Here is a 10,128-nt window from a genome sequence, read left to right as displayed (position 1 = left end):
GTGGCAAAGCAGGTAAAGCTGCCACCTGCAGTGCCAGCAACCCATATGGGTGTTGGTTCAAGTCCCAGCTGCTCCACTTCTGATCCAGCTCTCTGCTATGGCCTGGGAAAGCAGTAGAAGATGGCCCAAGTCTCCCGTGTGGGAGACCCAGAGGAAGCTCCTGGATCCTGCATTGGCCAACTACAATGGCAGTCATCTGGGGAGTAAACCAGTGGTTGGAAGATCTCCCCCCGCCCCCGTGTAACTCTGACTTTCAAATAAATAAATAAATCAAAAAAAAAGATAGTTGACCCTTGCTATAATCAAGGGGAGCTTCTGTCAGTGCTGGGGGTTTCTTAGTATGGGCTGTCCTTTCCGTACTGTCCATGAGCAGTCCCTAGAGCTGAGGGGGTGTCACGATCCAGGACGATGCAGCTCTCCCAGCACCAGGGGTGATGATTTCTGCAATCTGGAAGGAAGTACTGAGCATGCTACAAAACAAAGAAGCACTCTTTCAGGTCCTCGGTCACTGGTCTTCATGCTTACAGAGGACAGAATGCACTGCCCAGATACTGAGAGCAGGACGGAGGCCATTGCGGATTGGGAAGAGAGTGCTCTGTATGCTGGGGCAACACATGAGAGGACTGGCAGTTGGAGGCCAGTGGGGTGAGGCTTTGATGGGCTCAGTTGTCTCTCCACCGGACTTCCATGTCCTCATTTCAGGAAGGCAGAGTTATCTCTGGGAAAGGCTGTTCAGGCCTGCACTTGGTTTCTCACACTGCCCACTGCCAAAAGTTAGGATAGCCCTGTGACTGATCTGGGTGCAGGGAGATAAAACAGAAGTGATGGACACTCTGACCACGCCTGCCATGGTCTCAGCTGTACTCCCCAAAACTCCTCTCTCTGGTTGGGTGCCATGGACTCCAGCCCCTTGGGCACTAGGAAAACATAGGCTGAAGACAACAGAACCTCAATCAGCCTGGATTTCACATGATGGCATGAACGAGGGACTTCCATCACCCTATGCACCTGCCACACATTGTCATGGGAGCAGACAACAAGCTTGAGGCCTTATGCTGCTTTGATATTTTTGTTGTGACGGCTAGCTGTACATGATAAGACACAACACAGACACACGCACACACACGCACAGATAGTTCAAAATACATTGTTTTTACAATATACTATTTACAGTCACCACAAAGATATAAAGTTTCTTGGCAGAAACATAAGAAACTTTTCAAAGCCTTCATGGAGAAAATTATTAAAGCTTCTTATAAAGCATTAAAGGAAACCTTAGTGAGAGAGATCTCTAATCCCAGGGTGGTGGGGGGGTTTGGTGTGGAGGACTTTGAAACAGAGTGGAGTTATGTCCATGTACAGGAAGATTAAATAATGTAAAGGTGTCAGTTGCCCTAAAAAAAAATTATACTAAAGACTAAATGCACATCCTGCTGGTTGTCATGAACTTGACAAGTTTATTTTAAAATGATATAGAATTTAAAAGTGGCCCAAAATAACCAAGACACTGCTGAGTGAGAACAAGGTGATGTAACTCTCCTTTCAATATATCACTTTTTGAAAAATTATTAGAATTAAGATAGCATGGCATTAGCGTAGAGCCAGAGAAGCAGCAAAGTGCGAGACTACAGGGCCCTGAAATAGATCCTACGTGTCCTGGAAACTGAGCTATGATGTTCAGCATAGAAAGGAGAGACCGTTTGATAAATGGGACTGAAGAAAGAACGTATCATCCAAAATTAGATTTTGACTTGATGGGAAAAAAGCAAATCCCTTTAAAAATTTTAGAGGAAATATCAAGTAATATTATTTTGAGCTGGAGATGAGAATGTTTTTTAAACAAAGCCCATGAGCCATAAAATAAATGACTGATTGAATACATTAAAATTATAAACCTTGGTTTATCAAAATATACTATGAAAAAAGTGAAAATGAAGCAGTAAAACTTCATGAGAGCAATAAGATACAGCCTGATAAATATCATCAAAATATATGCATGAATATATGTCAGTAGGAATGCACACATACCACTGTTATTAATCAATAGAAACAATACAAAATTGGTCCAGTATTTTCTTAAAAGGTTGGATTTTAACTTCATTCGCATGAAAACATGGAAACCCATGTCACAATGCTCATGTAGAAATATTTTAATAGTGAAAGTCTCAATGTCTGTAGGCAGAAGTTGGATAAATTGGGGTAGACATATGCAAGCATTCATGACTCAGCAGTAAAAGTTACTATGCTATAGCAACATGCTTCAATATGTGCAGGTCTCAGATAGAAAAGGATAAATTTTAGAAGTTAGTTTAGAGGAATTTATATACATATATCTTACAATTTACAGTTTCCAAAACTTTATATTTCTAGATATATATATTTAAAATGAATTCCAATGATAATAAAAAGTGAATCAATACTGAGCATGAAAACCAGAGATACAGTTTGGCCATAGAGCATTTGTGGGTCTGTGATGGGGCTGGCACCTGACTCACTTGCTCGAAGAAGCTAAGGTAAAAAGTTGCCCGGGAAAGAATTCCTGAAGATGATGACAGTGGAGTTGAGTTTCGAAGAAATAAGGCGTGAGCAAATGAAAGGTGAAGGGAGAAGAGAAAGCAGGAGAAACAGCAAGGAGATGAGAGGGAGCAAAGGGAACACCGAGAGTAGTGCTGGGCTACACCTGGCTATCGGGAGAGGCAGGTGCAGAGGTTTGCTGAGAACGATATAACGAGCGGATTTCCAGTGGGGGGAAATGAATCTACATACATGATACATGTACTCTTATACACACTTAATATATAAATACATACAAATGTATAAATAATTTTATTGATATGACAATGTGTAGCCAATTATTTACAAATAATAATAAAATATACAATAATACAATATTGTATATACAATAATAATAATAAAATATACAATACTCTATTTACAGAGAGGCAGAGACAGAGAGAGAGAAAGAGAAGTCTTCGTTCCACTGGTTCACTTCCCAGATGGCCTCAATGGCCAGAGTTGAGCCGATCTGAAGCCATTAGCCAGGAGGTTCTTCCCTGTCTCACACGGAAAGCTGGATAGGATGTGAAGCAGCCGGGACTCGAACTGGCACACATATGGGATGTCGGCACTGCAGGCAGTGGCTTTACCAGCTATGCCACAGCATTGGCCCCACAATACTCTTTATTATAAATCCCAATTGAGGCTCAAAATAAAATGATTTTATTGGTTGGGTATTTGGCCTAGCTATTAACATGCTGGTTGAGACACCTGTGCCCTCTATCAGATGTTTTGAGTTCTGGCTGTGGCTTCTGATTCCAGTTTCCTGCCAATGCAAACCTTGGGAGGCTGCAGATGATGAAACAAGTACTTGGTCCTCTGGACACCACGTGGAAGACCTGGGCTGAGTTCCTCCCCAGCTCTCAGCTTAAGGCCATCCAATTCACAGCTGTTGAAGTATTTGGGGGATGAATTAGCCGTCTGTATATCTCTTTCTCAGTCTCTCCATCTCTCCATTTCTATGCCTCTTAAATAAATTATTTTTTTTAAAAAAATGCTTCCATCAATTTCTGCCAAATTCTTGTTTTTTGACTGACCTATAACTGCAATTCAACCATGATTTGAGAATTCAACTTAATGCCATTAAATTCGTTAATGACAACTTTCTTAAGAAAAAAAAAAACCTTTATTGGGGAACATTAATAGCATACAGAGAACTGCATGTAGCATTTATGTACAACTTTGTGAGTTTGGATAGAGCACCACAGTCCATCACTTCCCAGTTTCCTTTGTCCTGTTCTTGCTTTTTTTTTTAGTGTGTGTGTGTGTATGTGTGTGTGTGTGTCTATCAAGAACACTAAACATGAAATTTACCCACTTAACCCAATTTGAAGTGCACAGCACCATATTGTTCATCATAGGGCACTATTCCATACAGCAAACCTCTAGAACTTTTTTTTTGACAGGCAGAGTGGACAGTGAGAGAGAGAGACAGAGAGAAAGGTCTTCCTTTGCTGTTGGTTCACCCTCCAATGGCTGCCGCGGCCGGCGCACCGCGCTGATCCGATGGCAGGAGCCAGGTACTTCTCCTGGTCTCCCATGGGGTGCAGGGCCCAAGTACTTGAGCCATCCTCCACTGCACTCCCTGGCCACAGCAGAGAGCTGGCCTGGAAGAGGGGTAACCGGGACAGAATCCAACGCCCCAACTGGGACTAGAACCCGGTTTGCTGGCGCTGCAAGGCAGAGGATTAGCCTAGTGAGCTGCGGCGCCGGCTTCTAGAACTTTTTAACATAGCATAACTAAAACTTTAAATGTTGAACAAATCCCCATGTCACCCACTGCCAAGCCTCAGCCAGCCACTACTGCATTGCCTGCGTCTATGGGCCTCACTGTCACAGACACCTTATCTAAGTGGACTCATGCAGTATCTGCCCTCCCGTGACAGGCTTATTCCACTTAGCACAATGTCCCCACACTTCATGCATATTATCTCACATACAATATTCCCTTCATTTTAAAGGTGAATAATACACCTTCTGTGTTTTGGCCACAGTTTCTATACCCATTCCTCTGGTGATGGATGCTTAAGGGCTCCCACACCTTGAACACGTGCTACCATGAACAGTGCTGCAATGAATCTGGAGGTACAGATGCCTCCTTAAAATCCTCATTTCAGCTCTTTTGGGAATATGAATACACCCAGAACTGAGATGGCTGGTCATATGGTAGTTCTATTTTAATTTCTTTAAGGAATCTATGTGACCTACTTTTAAACAGTTCCTCACTCTTACACAAATTATCTTCATTAACCCAAAACCTCTTTCGGTTTCATTCCTTCATCAATGATGTGAACAACTTCTTGGCTGGTTTGGGTAATAATTTTGAATGCTAGAAGAATATTTCCTCAAGCTGGTACTACCTACTATGTAGTTGTCGCTCCCCCTCTTCGCGGAGGAACGACACAGGACCCTGCGCTGTTCTTTCGTCTGCTCGGCCCTCCCCGGGTTTGCTGCTGGTTCTTCCCGGGTTGGCTACTATCCCTTCCACCTCCGTGGAAGGGCAGTTCCCCCTGGCCGCATTCCCCACTTCCGCAGGGGAGCGGCACACCGCCGGCCGGCTCTTCTCGGGGGCTGCACGGGTGTTCCTTCAGCTAGATGTTCCCCTTAGGTGTTCCCCATAGATGTTCCTGGTGAATGCCGTCTCTCTCCTCCTTTATAGTCCTCCTCCGCCAATCCTAACTCGGCTGCCCACACGCCGAGTACGCTGCTCTCCTCTAATCAGGAGTAGGTCCTACAGTTTATTAGTTGAACTGGAGGCAGCTGTGCGGAAGCTGTTTACTTCTCTCCCATCGCCATATTGTGGGAGAGCAGATGCATAGAATAAGTCTTAATTCCAGTAACTCAGTCTAGTCCGGTTTGCTCCCCACAGTAGTGGCTATGGACACAGCACAATTTTAAATGCTCTCTCAATCAGTTTCTTAAGTTCCATTACCAAACAATAAATCAAGCCCCGATTGGTAGTTTTCACTATTGCCACAGGACATGTGTTCCCATCTTAACTGATCTCAAGTTACCAGTGTGGACCTGAGGAAGGATGTAAATAGTGCACTGTCTACTTCCATTGCCCAGATACATTAGACTAAATAACTTCAGGAGTGTACTTAAGAAATAAAAGATATGGGGTCAGCAGGTGAAACTGCGACACAGATATCCCATATCTGAGTGCAGGTTTGAGTCTGGCTGCTCCATTTCCAATCCAGCTTCCTGCCAGCACACCTGGGAAAGCAACAGAAGAGGGTACAAGAGGTTGGGCCTCTGCCACCCACATGGGAGATCATCCATCTGCTGATTACTCCACAAATGTCAAAAGCCAGATCCAAGACCAGGAGCCAAGAACTCAATACTGGTCTCCCACAGAGTGGCAAGGTACTAAGTACCTGGGCCATCTTCTGCTGCCTCTCCATGATCAGAGTAGCCGGGCCTCGAGCTGCCACTCAGATGTGGGATGCTGGTGCTATTGCAAGCAGCACCTTAACCTGCTATGTCACAATGCCAGTCTCATTTTTAAAAAAGGTTTATTTATTTGCTTATTTATTTATTTGAAGTTTAGACAGAGACAGAAAGAGAAGCAGATGGTTTTACATAGTTAGCTTTACATATGTTTAAATATTAGCTTTATCTAATTAATTTTTAGTAAGGGGCTCTAGTTAACAACCGGCATTCCAAATTCCTAAATGTTTGACTGTGAGCTCTTGCACACTGGTAAAGATCCATTACAGCTCACTGCTCAAAGGATGGCAGTAGACAGGCTGGGCAGGAGCAGACACAGGACACCTGGTGACAGGGCCTGCTGGTGCCCACCCACACCATCCAGGAAAGCAGGTGTAGTGCAGCTCCCTGACACAGGATATGGGCCTTTGCACTGATTTCAACTAATGCAGTGAGAGTGAGAGTGCTTCCAGGCTTGTCCAATGACCCTCCACACCCACCTGTCCCCATAATGAGGTCAGAGCTCTCTTTCCCCATCTGTCATCTGAATGGCCGGGACTTAGCAGACCCAGAAGACAGAGGCACAAGGAGCAGGACCTCAGCTTCTTCAGAGCTGTGTCGAGCAGAATACCTTCCCAAAGGACCCCTCTCCCCACTGACCCAGCTACATGCAGACCAGAAGAGGTCTGAGAGGAACAAGAAAATAATTTTACTTTATTAAGTTTACTGAGATTTCAGGGCTTATCTGCTCTAGTGACTACTCTTTTTTTTCCTTCCCTCAACAAATACAAATCAATGAGAGGTTTTTTGCTTTGTTCACTTTGCAATAGGAGTCTTACCTGTGCTTTGTGTCTGTTTTCCAGGCTTGTCCATCTTACCTTCAGGTTTAAGCTCCAGGTTGGAGACTTGGATGGAAGAATAGGCCCCCACAGAGTAGGAATTACATTGGAAGACAAAACCTCACTCTGCTCTGACAGGCTTTTCTTCCAGAAACAGCTTCCAAGCCTGGGGGTAAGAAATTCCTTAGAGCCAAGAGGAGCCGGTGGGTGGGAAATCATAGCCAGCCCCTATGGAAAGCGTATCTCCCAACAAAAACAGATCAAATTTTTATCCCTGAACAGCAAATTAAAGAAAGTAGCAAATAAGAGCACGGTAAAAAAAATATTTTAAGAAAATCCGGTCTCCCCAAGGAGCCAGCGGGTATCTCCTAGCAGCGGAAGCACCGCCCACAGCACAGCCTTCGGGCATTGGTCCACCCCAGGTGGAGGCAGCCCTGCGGGCCGACCTTTCAGTAACGTGTGCAGCATTATTCCTCGCTGCGTGGGGTGTCCTTATTTCTTGTTCCTTTTCATTGGGAGGGCTTCTGCCTAACTTTAGCAATATTATCTTTTACCGTCTGGGTTCTCTTTTTTTTCCTTCTCTTTTCCTAGGAGTCTTTTAAATGTTTCCTGGCTTGAGTCCTTTCTTTGTTGATGCTGCAGGGAAAGATAAGGAAAGACATTTACTCAACCCTCACCTTCTTAGTGACCCCAAACTACAAACCACGGGGTTGTGTCACTTTCTCACCCTCCCTTCTCAAAACTTTCCATTTTCTCCCAGCAATATTATTTTGTTTTTTGTTTTTTTTTTTTGGGGGGGGGGGGGACAATGAGATACATCCTTTGAAAGTGCAATGAAATTAAAATTAGCTGAAAGAATTACTTTCTGATACAAAAATCCCCAAATTACCTGAGAGATATAAAATATTGAAAGTGCTTCATTTAAATTATAAGGCCCCTTTCAAAGATTATCAAAATGCTAAATAAATGCCCTGCCCTGTAAGAGATTGCTCGGCAAACATTATTATAGCAATGATGCATAAGCAAGTCCAGCAGGGCGTCTGCTCAAACTTACATCAGGTTTCCTATTCTCAACCTGTTTCCATCATCAACTCACTGCATTTGTGCTTTTTCATCAACAATAAAAATGGCAAAACCTGTCTTTCAGTATCTTAGAAAGATAAAATAAAGAGACTGAACAGTAGGTTTTCTGCTTACTACTTGTTGAATTCTTTATTTGGTGGAGGGTTAAGCTTGTGATTATAAAATCTATCTAAAGTTTATCATTGTAAAAATTTTTAAAAATTAAGAAAGATGGAAGGATGGTGGGAATATGGGTGGGAGGGAGGATAGTGTGGAAAATATTGTTATACTGTTAAATCTGTAAATACATGAAATGTTTTCACCTTATATAAATAAAAATTTTATTAAAAAAATAGAGACTTGAGAAATGTGCATGCAGAGACTGATGGCCATGTGAAGACATTGAGAGAAGTCTCAGAAGAAACCAAACCTACTGACACCTTGAACTTGGACTTCTAGCTTCCAAAAGTGTGAGAAAATCACAGTTTTGTTGTGAAAGTCACCCAGTTGGTGGTATTTTGCAGCCCTAGCCAACTAATACAGGGATCATGGGGAAAATAAATTAGCATTTTTTGCAAACAAAAAAAACTTTCAAGTCCCAGTGCTGTGACTTTAACACCCAGCTTTCTGTGGGCTTTAAGGAAGAACTATGAAGGTCGTGGATTGTTGATGCCCTCCATTATTTCATCACGGCTTTTCTGGTGATTGCATCTCAAGTCCTCTCTGTGTGCTCTCCTCCCCTCGCCGTTAGCTCTGTGCTTTAGGAGCCTCTCACTGCTGACTCAAGCGCATGACCTCAGTTTAAGCCAATCAGAGCATTTCTCAGTAGGCAGTGCTGATGCAGGGAAGGGCAAATAACCAACTTAGCCATGATGAGAAACAGAGTTACTCTTCCTGGAGCTGTATCAGTTCCTCTATAGCTATTTCTCTTTCCTTAGTCTCAGGGTCCCTAAAATCATTCCCCACACAAACTATGTGCACAAATATTCTCATCTTAGTGTCTACTTCAAAGACCATAAGGGAGGCGGGGTCAGGTTAATATACTCATTATAGTTCATCTTCTACCAGGCCATCAAAATTAGCTTTTTAACACCAATTAAAATCAACTCCTCCCTATCCGGAAACTGCCAGTGGCTTCATCTTACTATATAAAGTAATAATAGTAATCAGTCATCTGATAGTCTTGTGGGGGCCCTTAAAGCATGAACGTTTTTGCCTCTAATCTGCTTCACATACAACAGTCTCACCACATGCAGCTAGAATTCGGTGAGCTCACTTTTGTCGCAGGACACTTGTACTTGCTGTTTCTTCTACTTTGGACAATCTTGTGACATTTTCATAGCTGTTTCTTCCTGCAGATTCTACTTAAAAAATCACCTTCTAGGGTCTGGCGTTGAGTGTGGCCAGTAAAGTCACTGCCTGCAATGCCAGCAACCCATATGTGCACTGGTTCGAGTCCCTGCGGCTCCACTTCCCCCAGCTCCCTGTCTGGAAAGGAAGCAGAAGATGGCCCAGGTTCTGGGGGCCTTGCAGCCATGTGGGAGACCCAGATGAGGTTCTTGGCTCCTGGCTTCAGCCTGGCCCAGGAAATTGGGGCGTGAACCAGTGGATGGAAGATCTCTCTCTCTCTCACTCTCTCTCACTCTCTCCCTCTCTCCCTCTCTCCCTCTCTCCTCACTTTCTGTGACTCTGCCCTCCAAATAAATAAAAATAAATCTTAAATCATATTCTAGGTCACACTTCAATGTAATAAAGGCTATATATGACAAACCGATACCTGACATCATATTGAACTGTGAAAAGCTGAAATCATTTCCTCTGATATCTAGAATGAGACAAACATATCTGTACTAACTGCTCTTATTCAACATAGTAATGGAAGTTTTAACCAGGGCAACTTGGCAAGAGAAAGAAAGAAAAACAAATAAGAAGTCAAATTATCACTGTCTAAAGATGACATGATTCTGTATATTGAAAGACTCTGTCAAAAGTCTATTAGAGCATTTTTAAAAGTATTTATTTACTTATTTATTTATTTATTTTAAAAGCAGAGCAAGATAGAGGGAAGGATGGAGGGAGAGAGGGGAAGAGAGAGAGAGAGAAGGAGTGAGAGAGAGAGAAAGAAGAAAGAAAGGGATATTTTCCAACCACTGGCTCACTCTCCAAATGGCCACAACAGCCAGGTCTGGTCTATGATAAAGCCTGGAGCCAGGGAGTCATCTTGGTCTTCCACATGGGTGGC

The sequence above is a fragment of the Oryctolagus cuniculus genome, chromosome 14 (assembly GCF_051225735.1).
Source record: "Oryctolagus cuniculus isolate XC-2025 breed Fujian yellow rabbit chromosome 14, ASM5122573v1, whole genome shotgun sequence".
Classification (NCBI taxonomy): Eukaryota; Metazoa; Chordata; class Mammalia; order Lagomorpha; family Leporidae; genus Oryctolagus; species Oryctolagus cuniculus.
This window is presented reverse-complemented; position numbering follows the sequence as displayed.